This window comes from Leptonychotes weddellii, chromosome 12, assembly GCF_054177405.1.
Source record: "Leptonychotes weddellii isolate Sample4059 chromosome 12, ASM5417740v2, whole genome shotgun sequence".
NCBI lineage: Eukaryota > Metazoa > Chordata > Mammalia > Carnivora > Phocidae > Leptonychotes > Leptonychotes weddellii.
The window spans coordinates 91,842,648-91,870,416 of NC_138380.1; the positions used below are offsets into that span (position 1 = coordinate 91,842,648).

Sequence of the window (27,769 nt, forward strand, 5' to 3'; positions counted from 1 at the left end):
GTGAGAACAACATTGCTCGTTTCCCTTGAGCCCTAGAATCCCGGCTGGGGGCTGGGGGTCCGCGTCACAGAGCACAGGCAGGTTGGGGGACCGGGCCCTGGAGGAGGCACAGGGTGGCCCTGTGGTGTCGCCAGTGGGCTTCTGTGGTGTTGGGACTGCCTCTTGGCTCCCCTTTCTCCCTGAGGACCCCGTACTCAGTCCCTGCGGGCTGCTTTGGGGTGGGGCCGCAGGGGAGGAGGGTCAGACTTCAGCGGGGTGAGGGGGGACCCGGGCCTCTAAGGTCTCTCTTGCAGGAAAAGGGCCTGAGAGTGGGCGGGCTGGTGTGGCTGCTCCACCTAAGGGTCCTGTGTCGTTCTTGCTGATGGTGCTCCCAGGGCCATGAGCATGCCACCACCTCTGTCACTCCTTCCCACCGCGGCCGCAGGGGGCCTGCCAGCGGGGCCCTCCCCTACCTGACCCCCCAGTGTCTCTGTGTCCTTTTCTGGATGTGTGGGCCCCCTCCCTTCTCCCTGGAGGCAGCCTGTGTGACGGGGCCTGGGGGGCTCCCCGTCACCTGGCCCCCACGAGCTGCTGCACGGGCTGGAGAGGTCTTGCATTGCCTGACTCAGTGCTCTTGTCTTAAGGGATCACTCTGATGGCTCCAAACGCGACTGTATGATGGGCACCCCGGTGACACTGTCAGGCGAACAGGGCCTGTGGAAGGACCCTCCCTGTGCTTGAATTTTCCTTTAGAGTTACTGTGAATAACAGATTAAGTACACGTGGAACACAGAACGTTGACTGGCTCAAGAAAGTGTCCAGTAGTGTTAGTGATGGTGGTGGTGGTGAAGATGCTGGTGATGATGCTGATTGTGGTGGTGATGGTGATATGACGATGATGGTGACGTTGATGACGGTTGTGGTATTGATGATGGTGTTGGTGGTAATGCTGATCGTAACGATGACCGTGGTGATGGTGGTGGTGATGAAGATGACGACGGTGATGACGATGGTGATGGTGATGATGATGGTGATGAGGAAGAAGATGCTGCTGCTGCTGCTGGTGACGTTGGTGATGATGCTGATTGTGGTGGTGATGGTGATACGATGATGGTGACGTTGATGACGGTTGTGGTATTGGTGATGGTGTTGGTGGTAATGATGATCACGGTGATGATGCTGGTGATGATGACGGTGATGAATTGGTGATGGTGTTGGTGATAATGCTGATTGTAACGATGATCGTGGTGATGGTGGTGGTGATGAAGATGACGACGGTGATGACGATGGTGATGGTGATGATGATGGTGATGAGGAAGAAGGTGCTGCTGCTGCTGCTGGTGACGTTGGTGATGATGCTGGTTGTGGTGGTGATGGTGATATGACGATGATGGTGACGATGATGACGGTGATGAATTGGTGATGGTGGTGGTGATGAAGATGACGACGGTGATGAAGATGATGATGGTGATGAGGAAGAAGGTGGTGCTGCTGCTGCTGCTGGTGACGTTGGTGATGATGCTGATTGTGGTGGTGATGGTGATACGATGATGGTGACGTTGATGACGGTTGTGGTATTGGTGATGGTGTTGGTGGTAATGATGATCACGGTGATGATGCTGGTGATGATGACGGTGATGAATTGGTGATGGTGTTGGTGATAATGCTGATCGTAACGATGATCGTGGTGATGGTGGTGGTGATGAAGATGACGACGGTGATGAAGATGGTGATGGTGATGAGGAAGAAGGTGCTGCTGCTGCTGCTGGTGACGTTGGTGATGATGCTGGTTGTGGTGATGATGGTGATATGACGATGATGGTGACGATGATGACGGTGATGAATTGATGATGGTGTTGGTGATAATGCTGATCGTAACGATGACCGTGGTGATAGTGGTGGTGATGAAGATGACGACGGTGATGAAGATGATGATGGTGATGAGGAAGAAGGTGCTGCTGCTGCTGCTGGTGACGTTGGTGATGATGCTGGTTGTGGTGTGCTGACGGTGATGTGATGATGGTGCTGCTGGTGGTGATGGTGATGGTACAGAAGGGTAGGGGTGTATTCTGTGACTCAGGCTCCTGTTCTTGCTGTTCCTGTTCTGGCTCATTCTTGACCTTCAAGTCCCTTACTTCCACATTTAACCCCCTGTTTTACCTCCTATTTCATATGTGGCGAGATTAGAAGAAAAAGCTTCATTTTTACAAAGCTGTGATGCTTGACATAGAGCCTTTCTTCATCCTTATTCTGGAACCTTACAGGGAAAGGCAGAGATGGCAGTGAGGGCGGTGATGGGGCTCAGTGTGTGCTTGTGGCTCACACCATGCCACCCAGAACCCTGCTGATGGCACCCCAGCTCTGTGCCCTCGCCACCTAATGCCCTAACTGGGCACTGTGGTAGCCTGTTCTCACTGCGCCACCAGGTTCCCTCGGGTGGTTTAAAATGGTTCAGTTTTCACTGATGTTGCTTTTATGAACCCAACCTGGTCATATTTTAGGTAAGGCAGTGGAAGGCCATGGTACAGGTGATGTTGGTGTTCTGGTTTTGAGCAGGTGTTGAGAGATGTGAGTTCTGGGGGATTTTGCCCCAGAGGGAGATGGTCTGGGAGGGTGCAGGGTCAGACCAAGCAGAAGTGATCCCGTTGGAAAGGCTTCGCCTGGATCTTATCGTGGAATAGGAGAGAACAGACTGGAATGGAAAAGTGACAGAGAATGAAGGAATGCCGCAAAGAGGGACCCTCTTGGGAGGAATCTGAGGAGATGAGGATTGAGAAAGGGAGCAACAAGGAGAGGGACGTGGAATGAGGGAGTTTTGTAAGGAAGATTGGATGATGACTTTTCCCCTTCAGTAAACAAAATGTGTGTTAAGCACCTGTTAGAATGAGAAGATGAGAAAGCTGTGCCCTGTGTGTGAGGAGCTCATGGTCTGAGGGGGGCGTCCTATCTGTGAGGCCATCACAGTTCATAGTATACTAAGTGATTACTGATAAAGACTTGGGTAGATGGCAGATCGGTAGATACACGTGGTAAGTGCTTGCTTTGTGCCCAGATGCCATGTTATAACCCTAGGACATGGGGGCAGTGAGGACCAACAAGTCAACTGAGAGAGCAACGTGGCCGAGCAGTGAATGTTAGGGCAGGCTGCCCTGTCCTGGGGCCTCCGGTCCCCTCCTGTCTGTGTAGCCGGTTACTGGGAACCCAGAGAGGCTGGTGAACTTGAGTGTACATGGGCGAGTAGCGGAGAAGCAAGGGCTCATCTCTCCCTTGGTAAATATGTGCAGAGTGTCGTACAAAAGCTTCTGACGGGCCTGTAAGACAGTGGCCTGGATTTCTGAGGCTCCTGCAGACATTCGGAAGAATAGCAGTTCCAAGACAACATGTAAAAATGTCTGGTGCTTCAGAGCCAGATGCTCGGGGCCGGGGCTGGTGTACTGGGAGCTGGGATTCTCACCCTGGGCTTTGGAAACCCCTGTGAGACAAGGGGACCGATGTGCGGCGGTGGAGACGGCCTCCAACGGACTGCGTGTGTGTTGTGTCGTCAAGGCCTGGAAGACCTGTGAGAAGCACACGCACCACGGACCCTGGACCCTCGCGGACGTGGGCTCCACTGAGTGGGGAGCAGGAACCGGCTCCCACCCTGCACCCTGTGGCCTTGAGCTCCACTCGCTCTCTCGATTGATGCTTGGCGGCTTTCCATTTTTGCGAGTGGGCGGATGAAAAGTGGTATCTCCCTTGACTGTATTTTCCATTCATCTGCTATTACTTGAGGTAGCCTCTATAAAAGACACAGAGAAGATGTCTGTGGTGTTCATTTTAGTGAGCTAGCCTTTCCGATCCTTTGCTCATTTAAAAAATTAGATTATTGGGGCACCTGGGTGGTGCTGTCGTTTGAGCGTCCGACTTTTGGTTTCGGCTCAGGTCGTGATCTTGGGGTCGTGAGATCGAGCCCCGTGTCGGGATCCGCTCTCAGTGCAGTCTGCTTGGGATTCTCTCCTCTGTCCCCCTGCTGTGCACACGCTTTCTCTTTCTCTCAAATAAATAAATAAATCTTAAAAAAATTAGATTATTTATTATCGTTCGTTCCTTCTTGAATTAAAAGAATTCATTATCTTACAAATAGTAATCATTTTATCCATTACATCAGGCAGAACATTTGCCAACTTTTGATGGACTTGGACCCACAGGCATGTGAATTTCTTACCATTCGACCTTCTGCATGGCAAGCCTTCCAGGGAGTTGTTTGTCTGATTTTGTCTGTGGAGTGTTTATCTCGGGGAAGTTTTAAGGTCCGGCTTGTTCAGACCTACCCATCACTTCGTTTAATCCCTGTGTTCGATTGTTATTTAAAGCACCTTCCCTTCTCTGTGGCCATAAGGATGTTCTGCATGTTTTATTCCAATATTCCTTCTGCTTTTCCAGTTCTGATCCAGTTTCATGATTGATTCACCTGGAATTTGCACTATTTCTGTTTTTTTTTTTTTTTTTTTTTTTTGTGAGTTAGCTGGTTTTCCCAGTGAGACATATTGCATGGTCCATCCTTTGCTTATCCGAGTTGGGATGACACCTCCATCCTGCCCAGAGTTCTCAGGTGTGGATGAGGCCATTGCTCATGTCTGTTTTTACAGAGTTTAGTTTGTTTTGTACTGTACATAGCTTTACATCTCTTCATCTTGCCTATTATAAGTGTTGTCACATATTAGATTTTTAGAAATCATAGTGTTTCAACAGCTACCCAATATTTTATTTATGGATATACAATTTTTCTGATTGCTTTGGTAAACTCTTTTTTTATCATGCAGAAAGGAATCTTTGGTATCACTTTGTTCTGCTTCTCATTCTGTATAATGAGAAGAGTGATGATGTCATGTGTGTATATGTGTGTGTATTTTGTGCTTTTGTTAGGCATAATAGGGAGGCTGGACCCTCCTATCTGCTTCTGCATTCAACCTGTTTCAACTTGTATTAGGTGGGGTTCTCCAGAGAAACAGAGCCAATGGGATTTGTCAGAAGGGGTTGGCTCTGGTTAAGGAGGCTGCGAGGGCCCAAGATCTGTGGTTGGCAAGTTGGAGAGCTGGTGTGTAGCTCCAGTCCGAGTCCAAGTTCAGAAGCAGGAGAACACTGACTGTCCCAGATCAAAGACAGTGATGCAGAGAGAATTCTTTCTTACTCTGCCCCTTCATTCTGTTTAGTTCCTCACTGGATTAGATGAGGGCCCACCCGGGCCGGGGAGGGCAATCCGCTTCTCTCACTTACAGATTTAGATATTAAGCTCATCCAGAAACACCCTTCCAGACACACCCAGACACATCCAGAATCACGTTCAACCAGATATCTGGGCATCTTATGGCCCAGTGAAGTTGACACATAAAATGAACCATCACAGACATGTTGTTTTGGTTCAAGGAGGATCCAGCCTCACGTAGATATGTGTTTGAAAAAGGAAGCATTTTGATAACCTTTTCAGATTATTGAGGGTATTCTTTTTGGATACCAAACCAAAACTCAAGTGATGTTTCTTAAAGCTTAGTTTTGGTGTGGGGTCTGGAACTGTGTCGATGAGCTTTGCCTACTCTGTTCTGTTAAGATCCATGAGCCTGTCTAGCACTTTGAGAGTATGTTCTAGCCAGGCGTGGCCATGTGATGTCAGGCAGTGGTCATTTGGAAAATACTGGTTCAACAAGTTCAGCAGATTTTCTCGATGTTAACACATTTATTATAAAATACCAAGAAAACCCCCCATATTTGTTCCTTTCAGTGTTGATTCTATCAGGACAGTGTTAGGAGTTGTCAAGCTCATGGGGATGGATACATGTCACCCCAAATTCTAAATTTCACTTGAAATCTCAAATTTTGTCATCGGCCAAATGCTGTCAGTTGTTTACCTCACCGTGACAGGCACGCTTTGTTCATTGGTGAGACTGATGAGTGTGCAAGTCTGAATAGCCATGCATTGTCTGCCTGGGAGTTCTTTCAGACAAAAACGGTGTTTCCTGAGAAGGCAGCTAGGTCAGCTGCCTGCTCCCACCCACACAGGTGCTTCTCCCAAGCTCCACCATGCTCCACCGCGCAGAGAAGTACTCAGTGCTCATGTCCCAGCTGGTCTCACGGAAAGGTGAAAACGCAAGAAGAGAATACTGGTTAAGCAGTGGACAGTGAGTGCTGTATTCCACATGGAGAAGCAATACATCCTGAAACTATGTACTGAGTACGTAATGGTTCTCAGGAGACGCTAGGGGTCTTCTGCTACGCATGTTGTCTCCCTGGGTCATGTGCTTAGGTGTGGAGGTGGCAGATGTGTGAAGCGGTGGTGAGATGTGACCCAGAGGCACAAAACAGTGGAAAACACAGGAGAGTAGGCACTCATGCTGTATTGTGAGGGCATTTGGGCAGTTGCTGGAGGAGAGTTCGGGGTGACATGGACACAGGGTCACGTGAGGGTTATGTGGACAGAGGTCTGTGGAAGCAGAGGGAACATCCCAGTGGCCTGTGAGTTTGGCCTTGGGTGGAAGATTCCAGCCTTGCTGTTTACTGAGTGCTCAGCGCCCAGAAGCTAGGGACATTGTAATGCAGAGAAGCCACACGAAGGAGGTGTGTGAAGAACAGAGTTGGCGCATTTCAGTGGCATCTTCAGAGACTCTGGACCAGGAACGGTAGTAGAAGTGGTCGTGCTCAGTGCATCTGAGGAGCTCCCAGCTGGCCCTGTTTTGCACGGCGTGTTCTACTGTCCTCTAACCACCTGTGTCACACAGATGAGGAAACTGAGCACCAGCATGTGGGGCCTCTGTACTTTAGCTTGGGGGATGTGCTGATGCTTTCAGCAGGAAGAAATTGGACAAGGGCTGTGACGGAGCGAAAGGTAATGAGAATAATGAGGCAATTTGTGTTGTTTTTTAATGAAAGGGACATTTTTGCATTTAGGATTAATAGGATTCTTTTCATTTTCATGTAAGTGAAAGTAATGAGATGCCGGGGAAACTGCAATGAACATATTTGTGTAATGCATGCATTTGATACCATCCATATTTAGAACCATCAGTAATGGTTTTTAGGGGGCAGAGTCATGGCCTTAGATAATTATGTAGTGACGGGCCCAGAAATGCTGAGATTAACATGTTGATTTTCATCTGGGAACAGAGCATAGAGTCTGTTTTAAAACCTGCACAGATTCTGCTCCTTACAGGGACCGCTGGAGTTTTTAAAAATGATTTTTGTTAACACAGTAATTCAGGACTGTTTGTACAATCGAATGTTGCCTAGAATTTATAAAAGTCCAGTATTAGAAAAAAATACCATATAAAACCCTAAAGAGTCCACCAAAAAACTGTTAGAACTAACAGATGAATTTGGTAAAGTGGCAGGATACATGATCAACATATAAAAATCAGTTGCATTTCTAGACACTAACAGTGAACTATCTGAAAGAGAGATTAAGAACGGACTCTAACTTCCAGTGCAATCAAAAACAATAAAATACTTAGGAATACGCTTAACCAATAAGGTGAAAGACTTGTACCCTGAAAACTATCATTGATGAAAGAAATTGAGGAGCACACAAATAGATGGAAAGATATTCCCGTGTTGTTGGATTGGAAGAATTAATATTGTTAAAACATCCATGCTACACAAGGTAATTGGCAGATTCAACACAATCTCTATCAAAATTCCAATGGCATTTCTTACAGAAATAGAAACAACCCTAAAATTCAGATGAGATCACAAAAGACCCCAAATAGCGAAATCAAACTTGAGAAAGAACAGAGCTGGAAGCATTACGCTTCCTGATTTCAAACTATATTGCAAAGCTGTCATGATCAGAACAGTGTGGTACTGCATACAAATAGGCACATAGACCAGTGGAACAGTATTGGGAACCTAGAAATAAACCTGCACACTTATGGTCAACTATTCTTTGACAAGGGTGCCAAGACACAAGGGGAAGGATAACCTCTTTAACAGCAGTGCTGGGAAGATGGATAATGACACACAGAAGAATGAAGCTACACTTATGTCTCTACCACTCAGAAAAATTAACTTGAACTGGATCAAAGACTTAAATGTAAGACCTGAACCCATAAAATGACTAGAAGAAAACAGAGGAAAATCTCCCTGATGTTGGTCTTTGCAGCGATTTCCTGGATATGACACCAAAAGCAAACATCAACAAGTGGGACTATAGCTAACTCAAAAGCTTCTGCATGGACAAAGAAACCATCAACAAAATGGAAAGGCAACCCACAGAATGGGAGAAGATATTTGCAAATCATATGTCTGATGAGGGATTAGTATCCAAAATAAATGAAGAACTCCTACAACTCAATAGCAGACAACTAAATAATGGGATTAAGAAATGGGCAGAGGAACTGAATGACATTTCTCCCCAGAAGACATCTGGATGCCCAGCAGGTACATGAAAAGATGCTCAATATCACTTGTCACAGGGGAAATGCAAATTATAATGAGTTACCATCTCACACTTGTTAGAATGACTTTCATGAAAAAGACAAGAGATAACAGGTGTTGGTGAGGATGTGGAGAAAGGGAACGCCTGTGCACTGTTGGTGGGAACATGGACTGGTGCAGCCACCGTGGAAAACAGTATGGAGGGTCCTCAAAGAGTTAAACCTAGAATTTCAGATGATCTGGCAATTCTACTTCCGGGTATTTATTTGAAGGAAATCAAATCATTAGAGATATCTGTCCTCTCTTTCTCGTAAAAGCGTTATTCACAATAGCCAAGATACGGAAGCAGTCTGAGTGTCCACTGATGGATGAATGGATAAAGAAAATGTGGTATATAAATGACGGAAGATTATTCAGCCACATAAAAGGGAAATCCCGCTATTTGGAACAGCATGGATGAACCCGGAGGACACTCCGCTAAGTGAAATAAGTCAGAAAAAGACAAACACTTTATGGTATCCCATGTATGTGAAATCTTAAAAAACCCCCAAATACCTCAAACTGAAGAGAAATGGAGTAGAATGGTGGTTTCCAGGGTTGAGCGTGGGGGAAATGGGAAGATGTTGGTCTGAGGGCACGAACTTTCAGTTGCAAGATGAATAAGTTTAGGGATCTAATGTACAGCATGATGACTGTGGTTAACAGTACTTTATTGGATACTTAAAGTTTGCTAAGAGAATAGATCTTAGGTATTTTCTCCCTCTCACAGACACGCACGGGTAATGTGATGGATGTGATCATTAACGTGATTGTGGCAAATATTTCACAATGTAGACATGTATCAAATCATCATGTTGTACACCTTAAATATATACAATTTTGTCAATTATAGCTCAGGAAAGCTGGAAGCAAACAACAAAGCATGAGCTGCTGTGCTGGGGAGGGACTGGTGGTCAGAGTGCACATGCACACCTTGTCCTTTTGGGTGTGTGCAGTTTAGCGATGCATTTCGTTGGGGAAGTTCTGGTGCTTTCTGCAGCTTCCCTTCTCCCTGGAGACTGCACCACATGGAGTGGCGGTCAGGGAGGGAGGGCCCCCGCCATGTGCACCGGCTTCTGAAAGCGGACGCAGGGCAGATAAGACCTGAGGGGTCGTGCAAGGACCCCAGGCTCCCATCACTAGACATGCAGAAGATCAGTGGCTGTTTCGTGGAGCACGGTGAAAATCCAGCCAGCCTGTGTGATGGAAGGTGTTATCACCATGCAGTTCGTGCCCGATGGGCACTCTGTCGGTATCAGCTGCCGATCTCCGTTCCCACCACTGTTACAAGAGGCTGGTGATTCTCAACAAAGGACACCGTCCTAGATGAGCTTGGTGTAGTGGGGGGAGATGGGCACAGAGATTGCTGTGAAGTGAGGGGTAGTGAGATGAAGGCTAGGCAGAGGAAGGCAGGCCAGGGGCTTCTGGAACGCATTAACCCAGACTAGGAGGAGTGACGGAGGGCTTCCTGTTGGAGAAGGTGGTTGCCGCCTTCAGTCTTGGAGAAAGAAACATGTCAGCTTGATGCAGAAGGCTGTGTGGGAAGTTCTAGACAGAGACAGGGGAGCAGAGCCAAGGGGGTGTGTGGAGATGGTGTGAGTGACGCTCTGGGTCGGGGGGACGGGAGGACGGGGTGGGGCCGGTGGCGATGGCATGGGGGATGTTGGATCTGTATTGAGGAGCTGCATTTTGTCTGTAGGCGAGAGGATTGGAAACCTGGCCTGGACTATGTCCACTTTGGGCGTTTATAGATGTTGGAAAGGCCACGTGTGGCTGGGTGGGGAGCCGGGTGGAGACGGGCCATCGCTGGGCCCGTCACCCTCGTGGTTTCCCCAAGGGGATGCTTACAGGACCACACGCAGTTGCACCCAGGAAAGCATGGCCTGCACGGCCAGGCACACTGCCGGAGGTTGTCCGCTGGACCGCTGCTTCTCTAAGGAAAGCCTGAGGGGCCATCCATAAAACTTGGGGGGTCGCCTGCCTACGTACTGGAAATAGTGGGTCCACCTCTCGGGATCTCCACCTTCGTGCCTGGGTGGTTTACGCGAGGTCGCTGTGATTAGTTAACCCTTGTGAATGTAACGGCTTTGCCCTCCGATGGCCGTGGGCTCTCTTGTGTCTGAGTCGGCCGTCCCGTCCACCATGAGTGTGTCACACCACTTGGGACCTGGCCACTGACCAGAGCCCTTTCCGGGCTGAGCTCGCCCACCGTAGTGAGTACCTCCTGCTGCATGACGAATTACTCCAGAAGTTAGTGCTCTGCGGGGTGGTAGCACCTGTCATTTCTCACTGCTTCAGTGGGACGGGAATTTGGGAGTCACGTGGCTGGGCAGTGCGGCTCCGGGCCTGTTGAGAGGCTGCATCATCTGAAGGCACGCCCGGGGCCGGAGCGCCCCTCCCAAGGGGGCCCCCTCACAGGGCGGCAAGCTGGTGCTGGCTGTTGGTGCGAGGCCTCAGTTCCCCCACGTGAGCCTCTCCGCCTGGCTGTCCTCAGCAGGGCTGGCTCGAGAGGTCGGGGTGGGGGCTGCAAGCCCTGCGTTCCACCACACTGTCTGGTCCCACAGACCAGCCCCGAGCCACATGGAAGGGACTGCATGCGGGCGTGGGCGCATGGGTCACTCGGGCCATCTTGGAGTCTGACGGCCATGAGATTTGTGCCCCAGTCCCAGGCTGCGAGCGGACCAACTGCCCAGCTTGGTGTGTGTGTGTGCGCAGAGCATCCTCTGGGGCCAGGGGAATTCTTCCCTGCATTTCTGCTGATTCTTGCTTACCTGAAGGCCAAGGGCCTCTGACGATGTCCACTCTACCTTGGGATCTCTCGCTGGCCTCCAGACCCGGCTGTGCTTCTGGCCGCCTTTCTAGTCTGGCACGGATGCCCCTTTTTATTCCAAAGGCAAGTCTATGTTGATTAGAAAGTCACTCATCGCCTTTGTGCAGTGCACCCATTAGGAGATGTAGAGTAAATATTTGTCTTTGTGGATAATCTCACAAACCTCAGAGGCATAGAAAGACCATTCAGAAAATAGATCTTTGCAAAGATAATGCTCCTGGCTGTTCTCTGCTGGAGTTCCTGTAATCACCAGCCAGTGGCCAAGTTACTTTGTCTGCTTTATCCTTTTGCAGTCCTGCAGGGACCTTTGTGAGTTCAGTGTTTCCATCCCCAGCTCTAGAAAGGAGAGGGACGGGGGTGTGTGTGTGGGGGGGATGGTCTGGGCTTTGAAGCTCTGAGCCAGATTTAGGGCCCGGCTCCTCCCTCCCCCGGCCCCCTCCCAGGCCTGGTTCTTCCAGGATCCCCCACGCTTGTGCATGTTGATACTGTGTTTGTCGTCTCAAACGAGGATCCCTCGATGGCATCCCAGTCACGTGGGAGAGGAAGCTGAGGCCCAGAGAGGTCACTGGTCCTGCCCAGGGCTGCATGGCTGTGGGGGGCTGTGAAGGTCCCCGGCCCCACGTGCCCAGCCCGGGCCCCTCCCCCACACCGCAGCTGCACCCTTGCCTTCCCTGTCCTGTTTCTGCCTGGCATCTGGTGCTGGCCGAGCTGCGTGGGGGCTGTTGGGGTTCCCCTGGCAGCAGTGGGGCCACAGACTCCCGAGGGCGGGCCTGTGAAATCCCCCTGGGTTCCGGCTCTAAGTCTGCGCTCTTGGGGCCTCTGGGCGGGCGCATGTCTGCGGTTCCCCCGCGGGAACTTAGACGCGGATTTACTCTGACGGTCCGTCCCCAGGCCGACCGGGAGCGTGGGGTGTGCGGAGCGCAATGGGCGGCTTTCTCACTAATCGAAAGGCACCAGTCCTGGGCGCCTGGGCGGCTCAGTTCTTTAAGCGTCTGCCTTCGGCTCAGGTCATGATCCCGGGGTCCTGGGGTCGAGTCCCACATCGGGCTCCCTGCTCAGTGGGGAGTCTGCTTCTCCCTCTGACCCTCCCCCCCTTCATGCTCTCTCTCTCTCAAATAAATAAATTAAAAAAAAAAGAAAGAAAGGCACCAGTCCTGACGCTGGGGGGGAAGGGGGGCACTTTCGGGTTTCCCGTCCTTCTTGGGGGAGAAGCTGTGATTCCCAGACCGACGTGGAAGCTTGGTCCAGCGCAGAGTCCACGCGGCTCTCCTCCTCCAGGGATCCCAGAGAGCCCACGGTTGTGGCTCGGCGCCTTCCCGGCCGCTGCCAACCGCGGGGTGCTGGCCGGGGCCTCGTGCACCAGGCATACCTGTACCCCCCACGCTGCTGATCTTCGAGGGTGGACGGGGTTTGCAGGCATGCGACGTGTTGCTGCTGAGCCCGCTCAACGCACACCCCTTCTTTCTCTCTCTCTTCCAGCCTGCAGGTGCTGCTGCCACAAGCCATGTGAACCTCAGGTGAGTTGCTGCTTCCCTGGGGGCCGTGCCCCCGCCGTGGCCTGGGCTGTGGCTTCTGCCGCCTTGGCCTGCGGCCGTGGGCATGGAACACACGAGAAACAGGCTGCTAGATGCCTCGATGGGATGTACACGTTTCATCTCGGGAGTAAGCCGAAGAGCCGTGCGCTCTGTGCTCTTAACCGTAGAACGTGACGCTCAAGAATCTGGTTTCAGATAAGAATGCGGTGACCGGCCCTTCCCCCGGCCCCCCGCAGATGCCCCCTCCTCTCTCATGATTATATCGTCAGGTCGGGGTGGCGTAGGCATAGCGTTTAGGGCACATGGCTTGAGGATTTGGGGGGCTTCGTGTTAGGGTAGTTGTTCTTAGATTGGCGGGGTTGTCAGGCTGTCACGGAAGCCGGGGCCCTGAATTGGGAAGGTCATCCTGGTTTTTGAGTTCCTTGGAGGGGCTACATTGCCGAGGGCCCCCAGAAGCGCTGGAGGCCTGGGGTGCTTGGTGGGGGTTAGGACTTTGATCAGTGAGGCGGTGAGGAGGCCTGGCCCTGGCAGGTGGGCAGTTGGGGGAACCGCGGGACGGAGGCCTGGTGTTCTGGCCCCGTCACAGTGTCCGTACCTCCTGCATTTTCCCGTAGCGCAGGCCTCGAGCCTCTGACTGGCCGGCCCTGCCTCAGAGGGAGCCCCTCACATATCCTGCAGGCCGCCCCCGTGGCAGACGGGGTTTTAGAGAGTCTTGGGATTTGGTTGCTGCCGTGCACTTCCTGGGTCAGCTATCGCTGAGAATTTCCGACCGGCTCTGGGCTCTGGGCTCTGAGCAGAAGTGTGTGCTGGGGGCATGCTCCGTGCGCTGCGAGCTGGCTCCTCACGGTGGGTCCTGTGTGTGGGGACCGGGGATCCTGAATCCCTCCACCCTCCCTGCCACGCACGCACGCACGCACAGTTTACCCCCATGCACACACACACTTCACACACAGGCACGTACACGCGTACACACAGTCGGCGAGAACTACGGGCCAGTCCGGCCATAGGTGTTTTCTCAAGAAAGAGATTACATGCCTTTTCTTTTTAAACTTCCCACGATGGGGGATTTGGAACTCAGGAGAAGCGCACAGTGCAGTACAGAGCCCCATGCATCGCTGTCACCCAGCCCCGCGGCCGGCAACCCTCCCGCCGTCCCCTCCGAAGCCCTGGGTCCCCTGCCTCTCCGAGATGTCACGGGATGTGCGTTTGAGCTGCTTTAGGAGCAGGCGCCCGTGGGGGGGCTTCGGGCACGTCTGCTTGCTTTCTGGTCTCACTCTGGCGGAGCCCCTTTCTGGCTGAGGCCAGGTGTTCCTTGCTCGGACACACTCGGGGGCGGGGAAGGGGCTCGTTTCCGGCCTTGGCTTATCCTCGTTCTGCTTCGCCTGCAAATACGCTCCTCTCTCACGCGTGCAGTGTGCTTCTGAGTGGTTGTGTTGGAGCACAGAATTTTCTGGATTTCCAGGAGGGTCCCCCCGCGCCCACGCCGGGAGGGTTGAGATGTGTGTGGCCGGCCTGGCCACTCCTGGCTGGCAGCGGAGAACTGAGCCGCTTGCTGTTGCCACCGTGTGTTAAAGGGGGGCCCAGAGCCGGCTCCTTAGAGGATTGAATTCTTTGGCTCCAAGAGTATTCCAGAAGTCTTAGCTATCACCGGTGATGGCATTTCTGGCCACAGTAATTGGCATTTTGCTGAGAGGTAGATAAGCGTTTTCAGTAGATCGGGGTTGGGGGAAATGTATCCGCATTCATTTTTCTCGATAACCCAGCTTCGAGTGGCAGGAGAGAATGCCACCAGCAATAACAAAGCCCCTTCTTATTCCAGAACCATAACACCATGACTGTGGGGTGCAGAAGGGCCATATGTTCCCAGCCACCGCCGGAGATAAGCAGGGGGCAGCTCCGTCTGCCAGGAGCTGAGACGCGGTTCTCGCAGACAGCGTGGGTCCTCGCTTAGCACGTGCGTGTGTAACCCTCAGGCTCCCTCGGTGCCCGGGGCTCGCTGGCTTTCCTGACACACAACCGTGAGGCTTTGGCCCAACGTCCGACCTGGTCCGGCTGCTTACTGACTTGGGGAAGGCGGGCGCTGCAGGTTCCCTCTGGGGCGTCCACGGGCCTGGTGGGGACTCGGAAGGAGTAACCGAGGCCGGGGGTGTGTGGTGCCCTCCCCACAGCGTGTTAGTGTGCAGCGAACCCCATTGTACTGGGATCGCCAAGGACAGAGACATCCTGCAGAGCCAGGGCCGAGCCAGGGCCTGGGGGTTGGGGCTCATGAGGGCAGGGCAGCCGAGTCATGAGCTGGGGCCTCGCTCACCGCCCCGATGGACTGAGGTCACGGTCTTCCTAGTCGACGGGCAGTTCGGCCCCTCAGGTGAGGCCTTGGGCTCAGAGGGCACAGAGAAGCAGAGACCCGGGCCATGATCCCCGTGGGGGCTCCTCGTCTGCTGCAGCAAGTCCCCCGGGGCTCCGGTTTCTTTATGTGTGAAATGGGTGAGTGATCCGTCCACAGTCTGACGTGAAGACAGCTTTCTCTTAGCTGTTAATTATGGTAATCTTGATTATTTAGGTTTTAAGGAAGGCAAATTATTTAGGTGTAATGGCTGGGGAGTTTGGGATTGCAAATATTTTGCTCCCTGGGAGGCCTTGCTGGCTCGCTGGAGCCTCGTGAGCTGCCTGGGTGGCGTGAGCTGGCTTTTCCGGGCTGTCGGCTGACTCACGGGCATGAGCCACGGGAAGTAGGAGAAAGCCGTGGCAGGGAGGCGGGCGATGGGGTCCCTGGTGGGGCCCCCCAAACATGGCAGAGGCGGGATCCCGGTGGGCTTTGGCGAGCGGGCGGGAGCTCTGCAGAAGTGGGAGTCTGCACCCGCCGCTCCACGCCCCAGGCACGGTCTTTCCACGTCGGCCCAGACCGCACACCTGTTCTTAGAGGAGCCGTCGGTCAGGGGTTGACGTGTTCAAGAGCACATGTCATGCCGATCGCCAGATAGGGTGTTTTGTTTTTTGCAAACGTAAGGCCCCCACGTAGGGACTGAGCAGTGAGTTGGTGAAGCCGGAACCCACCTGCGGTGGTATGGAGCTGTCATCTTGTGGAGGGTCCCCATGCCGGGCTCACCCTGAGCTCCTGCCCTCTGTGTCCGAAGTCAGGGCTCTGTCCTCAGGCCCCTTTGTCCCTTGCACGACGTGGATGCCCAGCTCGCCTCTTCTCTTCTGGGTGTGCCTTGATGGGTGCCTCGCTGGAGACAAAGCACGGGACCCCAGGGCTGCCTCCCTCGGTGAGGCGGGAGCCCCCTTCGGGAGAGGAGGGGGTCCTGGGCGGCTGCAGGGGCCTCTGTTTGCTCTGTGCCCGTGTGACTGTCACGTGGTGGCCAAGCTGGGAACCTTCAGACCTCCCGACAGAAGCCGAGCTGTGATGGGCATGCCGTTCCTCTCTCTGAAGGTTGAGGTGCGGCCAGGCGGGGCCCCCCAGAGCCTCTCCCACGTCTGGGCCCCGGGCAGCGTCAGCCCCTCCTGTCGCCACCTCTGCTGGCCTCGCGCGCCGGTGACCCCCGAGTTCTGGCTGTGTTTGGTGCAGGAGCCGCAGTGACCCGCCGGAGACTGTGTCTTCTAGGTGGCCCCTCTGCCACGAGGCCCAGAGCCTGCGGCATCCTCAGACCCACCACAGACGCGGGTCCTGGTGACAGCCGACGCCCACTGGCGTAAGAGGAGTTTTAGCCAGCTTACGTCTGCTGGTTCCCCCGGATCTCCAGACAGCTCTCTTCTCCGTGGTGTCCCACGTGTGGTCCGTCGGCCCCTCCCCGCATCGGTCCAGCAAACGGGGACAGTTACAGGGCCCCTGCGTCCCAGCGGTCAGGGGCATCAGGTTTCAGAGTCCAGGTCTGTGCGTGCTTCGTGCGTCCACCGTGGGGCCGGGGCCGGAATGTGCGCCTGCCACCCCTGCTCTGAAGCCTCCAAACCCCCCAGCTCGTGCCCTTCTGCCCCTTTCCCAGGCTGGAGCCAGCGGCCCACCCCACTCTGTGTCTGCACCAGGAAGGATGCCCGAGGGCCCTGGACCCACCAGCCCCTCCCAGGGTCCTTCCTCCCCCGAGTGAGCCGCAGCTTCTTGGCATCACTCAGGCTCCTCAGAATTCCCTTGGAAATGCCGGCAGAGCTGGGAGCGCGTCTCCGGGACTTCGCTGGTGGCAGGCCTCCAGGCCTTGGGGGACGGCTTGGTTTGTGATGAATCCGAGCATCGCGGGCATGAGCCTGTGGTGAGGTTCCTGCTTCTGCCTCGGTCACTGGTTTTGCCTGCAACACGAGCTGGGAGCCTGCGGATCAGTTCAAGCAAGCCAGCTCGCCGAGGCACCCCCCGACTTCGTGCAGCCCTGCTCCGATGGGAGAGCGAGGGCACCCGCGAATAGGAGACTCCTCCGTTGCGCACAGACGTCCCTCTCGTGACGAGGGTAGCAGATGCGCGAGCATGCAGGTGCCCGATGAGGCGCGGGGGACGGGATGCTGAGGCCGGGCTGCCCCGGGGCCAGGCTCGAATGTGGACAAAACCAAGAAGGAGCGCTTGGTGAATAATTTTCTTGTCTCGAGTGTTAGTGATGGGAATCACCGCTCCCTGAAACTCTGCACTGGGGATGCCTTTGCTCACGCCTGCCCTCCTTCTGGGAGAACCGGAGACAGTGGAACTTCCCAGGCGTAGCTGTCGGAAGCAGCCCGTGAGAACGTAGGGCAAGGACACCGGGATCTGAGCTCGACGGCCCCGTGGTCGCCACAGGCGCTCGGGCCTTCATTTCTTTCTCTACGAAGTCAGAACACAGACGTCTTCCGTGAGGGGCTCTGAGAACCCGGCTCAGCAGCTGGAGTGAGCCCGGGCCCGGGGCTTCTGGAGGGAGCATCCCCTCCTCGGGATGACTTGCATCCTGCATCCTCGGGGCCAGCACATTTCTCTGGAGACTTCTATCTGCAGTCAGGGTCATTATCCTGCTAACCCAGCTGTCTCACGAAGCGTCGACCGGCCAACGGCACAGATCAGAGTGCGTCTTACTCCCTAAGTGTTTCAACGACACGAAAGGATGGCGTACTCTCCACGTCCTCTTCCTGAGAATGGGATCTTCCCTGCCAAGCAGACAAGTCCCATGTCATTGGCTTCGTTTGTGCCCCTCAGGCAGCGTGGGTCCAACCTGAAGGTGCTTCCACACGGCCGGTGGCAGAGGAGTGGGCTCAGCATTTCCTGAGACCAGAGCCTCGGGTTCCTGCCTGTCTGTGTGGCCTTGACTCTGGCCGGCTCCGTGCCCCACCCCCCACCGCCCGGCCGGCTCTGTGGCTCCTCCCAGGTGGCTCCCAGCCTCCCACTTGGCTGGCCACCCCAGCATCCTGCACTGGTACGTGCTGGCCGCAGCCCTGGCGCGTCCCCAGGGAGGACTTTGGTGGTCCCCTTGGGTGTGGCCCCGCAGTGCCCGGACCCAGGGCCGAGCAGGCCCTTCGGACGCCACCACCTACCTGGTCCTGGGTTCCTGTGTGACCGCCCACCTCACAGGGTGGGCCCCTCCACCTCAGTCCCACCCCGGCGGCCATGGGCATGCCTGGCCGTGTGCATGGGCAACACGTGGAATGCTTCACCTGTCCTCTCTCGGGGGTGGCGCCGTCCCCGTGGTGTGGCAGCCTGATCCCCCTGCCTCTGCGCGGGCTCCGCTCAGCAGCGTGTAGGTGGAGCTTTACGACCTGCTGACCTGCCTGCTGGGAGGACCCCCGTGGCTCCTTCCAAGCCGCCCACGTGCCGTGGCTCAGCTCGCACACCCCGACACTGCCGCGTTTGGCTCCCGTTTGCTCGGGGTCGCCTGCTCGTCCCCTCCGTCGTAGAAGCCGCGTCCCCTGCGCAGACAGCTCTGGACTGTCCTCGGGCGCCTCGCCGCTTGCCTGTGTCGACAGCGGCCCTGGCTTCTTTCTGGAAGACGCTAACTCTTCATTCTTCATTCACATTCCCTGTGAGCAAACGCCCTGTTCCCGACTTCCTTGTCCGGACGCACTACTGTCTTTCACTGGCCACTGTGCACTTTCTGAACTGTTCAGAATCTGTCCTCTCTGCCTGCATCGTGCGGCCGACCCCTCTCTCCGGCTCGGCGGGGTCCTCCCAGCTGCGTGGCGCTCCGCGCCCTCCCCAGGCTGCCTGCACCTGGCGATCCTGCTGCTTCACAGAACGCTCTTCTCCCGGACCCCTCGCTCCTGCCCTCAGGCTGCAGGTGCATAAGACCCCTGCTGGTGACTTCCCTGCCACTTCTTCCCCCGTCGGGGAGGACGTGCTGGTGGCCTTGGGGGGCCCTGCAGCCTGGTCCTCAGAGTGTCCCCCCCACACCTGCACCTGCCCCCTGCCCGGTGGCCACCCCCGGATGCTGTCCCCATGCTGTCAGAGCACGTGTGTCCCTGGACAGCCTGGCCACCAGGGTCAGGCCCTTGAGGACGGAGGTCCGGCGCGGGGATCAGGACTGTGCCTGTGTGCTCCCCCCTTGGGTGGCCGTGGTGTGAGTCCGGGCATTTTGCGGGGCCCCGAGTGGCATGTCAACGCCTCCCGTGTGAAATCACTCACGTTGCACCTGGACTGGAGCATTTCCAATCCCGGTGCCGGCTTTCTCGTGGCGGTGACTCTGGAGGACCGGTTTTCGGAGTGAAACGCCCATCTGCCCACTTTCAGGGGCAGGACGACGACCCGTAACCGAGCATCGGAGTCTCCATCTCCACGTTTTTGTAAAAGACAGCTTCCGTTTCACTCTGTGTTTTGCTTTTCGTCTTGGAAAGCCCTTCATTTTGAGCAGGGATTCGGGAAGTGCTGACCTCCCGTTTTCCCGCAGGCTGGGAATGGCACATGGATGCCCTCTTGTTGCGTCTGGACAACGGTCCGCACGGCTGGCCCCCGCATCTCCAGACCCCACAGGCGTCCCCTCTGCCTCGACACAGCTCGGCCCGCTGACCATCTTTGCAGGAGGGGACCCCGGGCTGCGGCTTCGTCGGGGGGCAGGGAGGACAGGATGCCTAAGAGGCTAGCACTGATTATGGAATCAGAATGCTGATTCCAGAGTCTTTATGTCACTTTCTGTCTTCTTAGAGGCTTTTTCTGGATGTTTAAAAAGCGTGTGGCGGGTGTTGACCGGGCCGTCGGGGGCCCGTCGGAAAGCTCTGTGCTGCCCAGGGAGAGCGGGAGGCCACGCGGGGGCGTGGTGGAGAGTCACCCCTGCATTCTCAGGCAGACCTCAGCAGATGGGGCCGGGGCTGCAGGCCGGTCTCGGGCTTCCCCCCGGGATCCTGGGTGCAGCGGGGTTTTGTAACCATGAATGGAGCATTAGCTTCCGACGGGGCGAACCCACGAGCGTTTCTGTCACACGCTTCTGTGGACGCTCAGAGTGGGCAGGCGGCCTCCATGCCAACCAACGCCAAAGCTAAATTTTTTTTGTTTTTTCAGATTTGGTGATAAGTTGCAAGCTGTCAGAATTTGTCATGTTCCCTTCCCTGGGTCACAGGACGGTTGGCGAAAACCGAACTGTTCGTTGTGTTATTCTTAGACACTGTGGACGGAGTGTTTTTGGGGAAGTCCTGTTCAGCACCCCCGTGGAACATACCATTTCCTTCCTTAAAGGGCTGCAATGTGTGCCTTTTCTTCCTTTCTGTAGCAAGAAGGAAGGTGTTAGAAATGTCACGGGCAGGGCGTGCCAGTTCTGAGCTCCTCTCTTCAAGAGAAACAGAAGCCTGCACTTGGTAGGGATGTTTTGGCCCAGCTCACAGTGTCTGTCCTGGCCCCGTGCACCCTGTGCACAGTGGCTGCTATTTCCCGGGTCTGGGCTGGGCGTCCAAGCCTGGGGCGGGGGGCATTCTTCCCCCATCTCCCTGTCTGCAAAGACCTCCCACCACACCCTTGTTCATGGAAAGTGTTGGGGGGCTCGGCAGGGGCAGGGCTCCGTGGCGGAGGGACTTTCTGGAGAAGAAGGAGAGGAAGGGCTTGGTTGGGGTAGAGGAAGGAGGGGTTATTATGTCCCCTGCAGGGTTGAGGAAGACTGAGCTTACAGAGGAGGGGCCGCCTGAGCTGGTCGGGTCCCTGGGAGAGGACACGGGGGGACAGGGGGCAGGGGGAGGATGGGGCACGGGGAGGGCAGGGGGTGGGCCTCTGAGGCAAAGTCCAGGCACTTTTTTGTGCTCTCCAGCCGACTCTGTGCTTTTGAAAAACTATGTATTTATTATGTCTAAAAAGTAAATTTTTTTTTAAATAAGCACACGATTAGAAAAGTCACGTGTCCTAAATATCCAGTCTGATGGTTGACGGTGGACAGTTGGGCGTGACCATGCAGGGGGGGGGGACCGCGTGTCCCGCACCCCGCTGCCCTGCCGGGGACCCTCGCCCGCCTGCCCCACCGAGGCTCGTGGCCGTTGCCCTTGAAGCAGGTGGACACCCGGGCGTCATTGTCCCCATTTCTTCTTGCTCTGACGTCAGCGCTATCCTTGCCGTCTTGGGCTTTGAAAGGGGACATGCCCCCACTGCCCCGTTGGGGCACAGCGAGGGACGCATCTCCTGGGGGCCAGCCTGCCCTCTGGTCTTCCCGTTGGTGGGGGCGCCGCCGAGTCACCTGCCAAAGGGCCGTTGGTGCCCCCGCCTTGAAGACAGAACCAGCTTCGTTCCTCCCGGGGGGGAGCTTGGAAAGAGGGTACAGGACTCCGTTTCTTCTAATTAATTAAAATGTGAACTATTCACCAGTATGAGTGCTTTAATTATTACCAACTTCTGGTCACTCGTGGTGGGTCTGCAGGCCGACCACGGCGACACTGGTGAGGAGTGGCTTGAATTTGAGACCTGGATTTTTCTCGTGGAAAGGGGTCCGGGAATTCGGTGCACTTACGTCTCAGTCTCTGCTGTTTTAAATGACCAGCAAAGTAAAAGCAGTTTTTACAAGGCTTCTTAAATTTTACATATATATATTTTTTATCTTTCTGCGATTCTGTTGTGTTTATGAGATTTTCTTCTGTTCTGGTTCTTTGGCAAGCCATCTTACTAAGCTGTTGGATGCCATTTTCTTTCTCTCTTTTCACAGAGATAGGGCACAGGAATCTGGTAGGTGCCGGCCCCAGGGGTTCTGTGGGGCTCGATTCTGGTCTCGTCTAATTTCCAGGGGTCCTGCACATGACACTTCACCTCTGAGGCCCCCGGCTTCCTCCCCTGGAAAGTGAGACCCTCAAGAAGGTGCCAGGCCCCCCAACTCGGCCTGATCTGCTCAGACAGACCGAGGCGCAGGAGTGCGAGCTGTCCACTGAGCAAGCATCCCACTGTGGGCCCTGGTGGCCCTTCCCCGCCACCTGGAGAAGCACGGTTGGAACATTGTTCCAGCAGTAGATTCACAGATTTCTGGTCCCGGACAAATATTGGTAACCAGACGAATGCTGAGCCGGGTTTTCTCGATTTAATTCTCTTCTGTGCCGGGTGAGCGTTGACAGGTGTTTGCCGGGACCTCATGCCTCGATTGGTTCAGGAAGCCCCCTCGAACACTCACAATCAGCATCCATGTATGAATAGGCCCATCTGGGGCAGCTGTGCATCTGTGTCCTTAGCTCTAGAAGTCACTAGAATCACAGAGCTGGTGGAGTTGGGACTGAGAGCCGACAAAATCTGGGGCTTACCTTTCTTCTTTCTTTAAAAGAGAAGACATGACCTTCAGTAGCTCCTTGCTCACTTTCGGGAGAAATGTACTGAAAGGATGCCGGTGAGTTCCCGACCCTCTGCGCCCGTATGGGGCAGGCAGGCCCTGGAGGGAGGGCTGAACTGGACTGGTGGGGGGCATGTTTTCTCCTGGGGTTACACGGCTGACTTGGGCTGTCCTACCCCGGGAGAGCTTGAAGGAAGCAAGTAAATTAATGGAGTCTGGGACGTCGGCATTTTGTAGAACCATGTCTCTGCATCGATGCTATCCTTGTTTAGACAGCAGTGTGGAGATCTGCCCCTGGGCCTCCCCCCGCCCCCCAGAGGAGCATTGCCGGGCAGACTTGACCGAGGAGCCGAGTCACCTGCCCACGCGGCAGCCCTCCGGGCCTAGAGGACCTGGCTCCCGCCGGACTTGTGGGAACGTCCCATGTTGACCTGGGTTCTCCACTGGCCCGGCCAGACCTCTGAGGGTGGGTGCCGCGGGCTGCATGGGCCCCCGTCCCCAGATCCACGCGTGGGAGCCTTGAGCCCCAGAACCTCAGAATGTGGCTGTTTGTGGAGCTGGGGCCTTGAAGGAGGTGATGGAGGTACAGTGATGTGGCTGGAGTGACCCCCCAGGACTGCCGTCCTTAGAAGAAGAGGGGAACAGGACACAGACGCACAAGGAGGGATGAGTCGTGGACATGGGGAGGACACGGCTGTGGACACGTCCCGGGGTGGGGGGGAGCCTCGGGCACCGGCCCTGCCATGCGTGGATCTTGTGCCACGCATGAAACGGACTCCAGCCTCCAGGACCGGGAGGGAAGGGATGTCTGTTCGAGGTTCGGGGTCTGTGGCACTGTCCTCTTGTCCCGAGTGACCGACACGGGGGGTATCTGAGCTCCTGTCTGGATGTCAATGCCGGGGAGAGCAGATTCCCTCCTATCTTTGCTCCCTGTTTCTGATCCACTGTTACGATTCTTATAAACACAATTAAACTTTTATCTCTTCTCCATCGTACGTAACGGGCAAATAAAAACATCTTGTGTTTATTCGATCAGTAACACACAGCCCCAGAAGTCAAAGCTGTAAAATAATAAAAGATGAAGAGAATATGAAAGATGCTGCCCCTTGAGAGAAAGCCCTGCCCTCCTCCCTCGGGACTGCCGCTCCGTGCAGAGACGCGGGGTTCCCCGAGATTCTGTGCTGTCCTGGGGCCGGGGGACACGTCGCTCGGACGTCTGTCTCTCCAGCCGGGCACGGGGCGTGAGAGGGGGCAGGGGTCTTCGTGCTCAGTGTCTCGTAAAGAATCGCCTTTGCAGAGATAAAGCAAAGTTCAACCCCATGCCACATTGTGCTGCGTCTCTGTTGGAATTTAATACTATAGTGGTTTTTAAAAATAAAGTGATTTTATTTAATGGTGCAAGTTGGGCATAAGGTTGCACCTTTTCCTTGGGCTTCCCCTCAGGAGAGTGCCTCTTGAGCCGTCAAGGTGAGTCGGGCGCCCACCTGTTTCTCTCTCCCTGTTGTCTCACTTCCCGCCCCTAGGATGGTGGATGGGTTTATTGTGGGCACGTGGGTGCACTGATGTAATGTGTCTTCATACCTTGGTTCTTTTGAGCGGATGGACCCTTCCAGAATCCGGGCGTGAGTATTTGCTCTTGCCGGCACCATGCCAGCCCGGGGAGAATTTACCTGTGGGCAGGATTACCTGGGAAACCAGGGGGCAACGCGGCCGGCTCTCCTTGGGGCGGCTGGCCGGGTGGGAACGTGCCACATGCTTGAGGGCACCGGCTTCCGTGGGCTTCTGTGGCGCTCGCTCACGTGGCCCAGCGCAGCTGGGCTTGTCCACGATTCCGGAAAGGTCGGCTCGGCTTTACCTTGCCCCTGCGCACACGGGCTGTGTGGGGCTTCATCATACACGCGCGTTTCCGGAGAGAGTAGTGCTGTGCTGTTTTATGTGGCTTTGTTCAAAGTAAACTTTAGTAAGAATTGGCAACAACAAACGCTGAGCTCATTGTTTTGTTGAGCTAATGGGGAGGGAAACGATCTCTGTAGGGCACGGGGAGGGATGAACTGTAATTTCTGTCCCAGGACCTTAATCTCCAGAGGTAAACAGAGGGCCCGGTCAGGCCCTGTGAGGCGGTTTCGCTCCCCCCAGGAGAAGGAGCCTCGCCTCCTCGCCTGGGTCAGCCCTTGGGGGTGTCGGCCGGAGCGCCCCGGTGTCCTTGGGGAGGTGCAGCTGCAGGGCTGCACCTGGGTGTGTGCGTGAGTGTGCACACGGACACATGTGCACGCTGCATTCACACACGCAGTCACACTCGCGCCTGCACTCCCGTTCCCGGGGCACAGTCACCCCCGGGAGCGAGGCACCCCCCCGTCCGGGTCGCCTGCCCACCTGCTGGCTTGGGGGGAGTTTTCGAACCTCGTGCTGCAGGTGCAACGGAGCGAGGTGTGGCCGGGGCGCAGTCCTGTTTGTTTATGGTCGTCCTTGGTTATGTGACTTGGCCCCTAACACAGCCATAAAACGGCCCCGGAGTGGACCTCGCGTCATCTCTCCGGGGCTGTCTCCGTCACCGGCGGCACTCGTCCTGCCGCCCTCCCCTGTCCCCCGCCCTCGCCCACCCCCCCGGGACTTGCAGTGAGAGAGTGGAGCCGTTCCTTTCAGGGGAGGAACGTGGAGTTTGGACCCAGTGGGATCTGCCCACATTGCGCGGCCTCTGTGGGACTCAGCATTTCACGCACCGAAGCGACAGTCACTGGCTTTCCGGCTGGCAGTGAGGGCCAGCGAGCGGGACCTGCCGACACAGCACGTGGGACGTGAAGATGCCCCTTGCATGAGCCGTGGGCATCCCCGTGAGTGCACCCTGGTGGTGGCCGCTGGGCCCCTTTCTCCTGCGACCGTGATCAGGCCACCCCCCAGAGCAGGCAGGAGCTCTGAGGAAGGCACTGCCCAGACCCTCAGGGTGCAGGCATGTCCTCCCTCTAACGCGCTGGCCGTGCACTCAGGGATCTGTGGGCGTCCTGCTGTTGGACGGTCCCTGCAAACAGCGCCCCATCGGGACCCTCCCTCGGTCCTGAAGCGCGTTACAGGTGCCGCGGGTTTTTAGCTCCGTCAGTGAGACAGGACTGGCTCCTGCAGATCCTGAATATCCAGAAGCATCAGCCCCTGCATGACGAGGAAGGCCAGGCCCACCTGGAAACCATCCAGCACCACGGTATTTCCTTTGGTGAAGTGAGCAGAGCAGATGGCCCGCGGGGTGTGTGATCTGAGGTCGCAGTAAGATGGGGGCAGAAAGCAGGTGAGTGGGCTCTGCCGTTACCGACCCGACCTGAACCCCGAGCAGCTGCCCATGGCTTGCTTACCTGGTGTCTCCGTCCCGAGGCGAGGTGGGCGGGCCGCGGGTGGGGAGGAGCAGGTGCTTGGCTGGCGGAGAGCCTGGGAGCTGGGAACTGTGCCTCTCTGGTCTGGCTGAAGAGCTGGAAGGAACCCCCGAGTGTCTAGGACATGCAAGGGGGGGGCTCTGCATGGCTGCTTACATCCCGGGTGCCAGGCAGGGTGGTCCACAGGGGACCACGCGTGCGCCCTGCACCCTCCCAGCACAGCCCTGCCAGACTGGGGTCTACTGCCATCCTCTTATTCCAAGGGAGGAAATAGAGCGAGCCAAGCCAGTGTGTTCTCCTGGAGTTCCTGTCCTGGGATTTGGCGTGAGCCACATCCAAGGGACACGTGCGCACTGTGTCCACTGGAGGATGGGCTTTGCGAAACTAGGTGTTCGCCATTCTTGATGTGAATATTCATTTTCTCTCTGCCGACAGGTGGCTCTCCCCCGGGCCATACCCTCTTCTCTGACTTGGCGCTTCTCGTGCAATTTCATTTGCAAATTCATTGTAGCCCTCCCCGTTTTCTGTTTGCATTTTGTAATGGTGCTGGTGAACACAGACAGCAGGGTTGTAATTGGTTCTCTGGATCTGAGGCTCCCCTCTGGCTGGAGTGCAAGCCTTTAGCCTTGTTGCTTGTCCTTTGTTCTGCTGAGCTGGGGCCCCTCTCGCTCTCCAGCAAAGACGGTGGCTTATGCACTTTGCGTTGAGGAACGTCTCCTCCCTGATGGCTTGTCCAGGTGGCCACCGTGAAGAACGGCCGAGCTCCTCAGAGTTCAGCCGAGGATGGGGCTGCGGGGGGTGGGTGGGGGGTAGGGGGCAGGCGTGGGATTTGGGAGCCCCGGCTCAGAGCTCTCATTCTCTGGGGGACACCCTGGGGACAGGTGGGCAGTGTCACCACCCCCCTCTGGCCTGGGAGGCACGTGGGAAGCACAGGACCCACCTGCCTTCTGGACGGAAGGCTTTTGGGCTGCGCTTTTTTTTTTTTTAAGATTTATTTATTTATTTATTAGAGAGAGAGAGAGAGAGCATGAGAGGGGGGAAGGGCAGAGGGAGAAGCAGACTCCCCGCCGAGCAAGGAGCCCGATGTGGGACTCGATCCCGGGACTCCAGGATCATGACCTGAGCCGAAGGCAGTCGCTTAACCAACTGAGCCACCCAGGCGCCCTGGGCTGCGCTTTGTAAGACTCATGGGTTTCGAGACTGCATAGGACTTTTCCTTTTGCTCAGCCGACAAACACACGCTTCCGGGCAGCGAACTGAAACCTAATGAATAGACTTTATTTTTATTTATTATTATTATTTTTTAAGATTTTATTTATTTATTTGAGAGAGAGAGAATGAGAGACAGAGAGCACGAGAGGGAAGAGGGTCAGAGGGAGAAGCAGACCCCCCGCTGAGCAGGGAGCCCGATGCGGGACTCGATCCCGGGACTCCAGGATCATGACCTGAGCCGAAGGCAGTCGCTTAACCAACTGAGCCACCCAGGCGCCCCGAATAGACTTTATTTTTAAGGACAGTTATAGACTTACTGAGAAGTGGATGGTACTCTCATTTCCCTCCAGATGTTTCCTGTTACCGTGTTGCAATAACAGGGTGCGCTTGTTAATCTGGATGAGCGAATATGGATGCATTTTACTAACTGAAGCCCACAGTTTGTATTAAGCTTTGCTCCTGGCGCTGCCCGTTCTGTGGGTTTGGACAGATGGGTCACACGCATCCACCATTAGAGCATCACACAGCCCGTATTCACTAAACACCTTCTGTGCTGTGCTTACTACCCCCCAGCCCCCACCGTGGGCCTCCACCGATCTCGTTACGGTCCCCACAGTTCTGTGTTCCCCAGAACGTCACAGAGTTGGTATTAGCCTTTCACACTGGCTTCTTTGTTGGTGATATGCATTTGAGGTTCCTCTGGATCTTTTCTTTTTTTTTTTAATTGCTGAATAATGTTCCATGGCGTGGAAT

General features: G+C 55.4%; 1 protein-coding gene across 1 annotated transcript in view; it reads left to right on the forward strand.

The window, feature by feature from the left end:
• TNS3 (tensin 3) overlaps window positions 1-27,769 on the forward strand; it is a 416,462-nt gene that overhangs the window by 16,645 nt on the left and 372,048 nt on the right. Inside the window, exon 3 of the mRNA XM_081799720.1 lies at window positions 12,731-12,768. The gene's annotated coding sequence lies outside the window, so the exon portion shown is untranslated. The remainder of the gene's footprint in view (window positions 1-12,730; window positions 12,769-27,769) is intronic.